Here is a 1,686-nt window from a genome sequence, read left to right on the forward strand (position 1 = left end):
CCCACCCCCCGGCCTCCCTCTCTCCCTCACTCTCTCCGGACTCCTCTCTCCCCTGGTGTTCTCAGAGGAAAAAAAAAAATTTTTTTTTAAGTTTTAGAACCAAAGGCTGCTGGAAAGGGGGGGAGGGGAGGGGAGACAGAAAAACTCAACTTTGTCTTTGCGCATGCGTGCTGAGGCCGACCTATGACAAACTCTGCAGGATTTTAAAGCCGTACCACGAGCTGGGGTGCAGGGGGGCGGGATACACTCCCTGCTCGATCCCCCTGCTTTTGGCTCCCCATCCCCCAGGCGTCTGCTGAAAGAGAGAGGTCCACTCCGCAGCCGCTGCCTGACCGCCGCCCGGCCCTCTGCTCTCCTTCCAAAACCGCCTACCCAATGGAAGCTGAACCCCAACTTCAGCCTGGACCCCTTGGCTCACCTGTCCAAGGCCGCTCGCACTGGGGCTGCACAGGGGGCTGTCGCCATGACACGGGATCTCTAGCAGGACCTCCTTCCCATTCTTAACCTTGGGGGAGGGTCCCTAAGCCCGGGGGCTGGAGAAGAGGACAGGCGCACACATCCTGCCCCACCCCCAGTGTACGAGATCTGGGTGCTGGGGTGCGCGAGTGAGCATCTGGCTGCGACCCAACGCATCCAGAAGCGACCCGTGATCCTGCCGGGTTGCATCTTGGCTGGTCCCCTCAGGTGAAAAGACTGCGAAGTTCGGCAAAACCAGGTTCTGCAGGGCACTGCAACTTGCAGGCACTTCCAGACACCTGTGGTTTGGGGAACCCCGATTGGGCGGGGTTGGTGGACGTGTGACCCCTACCTCCCGCACGCCAGGGGCGCCACCCACAAACAGTGGTTCACATTGGAGTGCAGTTCTTGTTCTCAGCCCTCCCCATCCTCAACCCAAGGTGGAAGACACACACACACACACACACATGCACACACGTGCGCGCACGCACGCACACACACACACTGGATTCAATTTCTGCCATACATCTGGCATGCCCTTGACCTTAAAGCACAAAACCCTTGGCCTGGGTACTTGGGGCAGTGGCTGTTTTGTTCTTTCCATCCCCCACTCCAATCTCTGGCTGATCACCCCAGGGCGATGCTGCCCCACCCTCTGCAAGTCCCTTCCTGACCCTTACTTGTCCCAGCTGCCTGTACCCCTCCAAGGTCCTGGCCTTTGCTGGGCACACCAGAATGGCAGTGTGGGCTTCCCACAAACTGCAAGAGAAGCCCTGGCTTCCTCCGGGGACGATTTCTTTCACCAGGGGCGCATGCAGACTTAAGAAGGGGGAACCCAACTTTATCACAGATGCCCTTGGGACATCTCCCGTTCGCCTGAATCCCCTCTCCCTTCACATTCTCTAGGCCTTGACCACATAGTGGCTATTTTCCAATTTCTAATCTAGCCTTAGATCTGCCCATGGGAAGGAGGGTCTAAACAAAGAAGGGTCCCCTCCTGGCAAACTGCCCCTGGGCAGTCAGTGTCTCTCTGCAGTTCCCTCCCTTCAGCTCTTTGGCCCAGCGGCTGCAGCCTGGATTCTCCGGGCTGTGGGGAACACACCCTCCTCCTGGGCTGGCACCCCAGCAATGCTCCGCAGCATGGCTTCGGACCCAGTTCACCCACGGAGGCTCTGATAAGTGTCAGGAAGTAAGGTGACTAAGAATAGAGTTCCCAAAGGGTGCTGAGCT

The sequence above is a fragment of the Delphinapterus leucas genome, chromosome 10 (assembly GCF_059928025.1).
Source record: "Delphinapterus leucas isolate spDelLeu-1000000601 "Yukka" chromosome 10, BTC_Dleu_Yukka2, whole genome shotgun sequence".
Taxonomy (NCBI): Eukaryota; Metazoa; Chordata; class Mammalia; order Artiodactyla; family Monodontidae; genus Delphinapterus; species Delphinapterus leucas.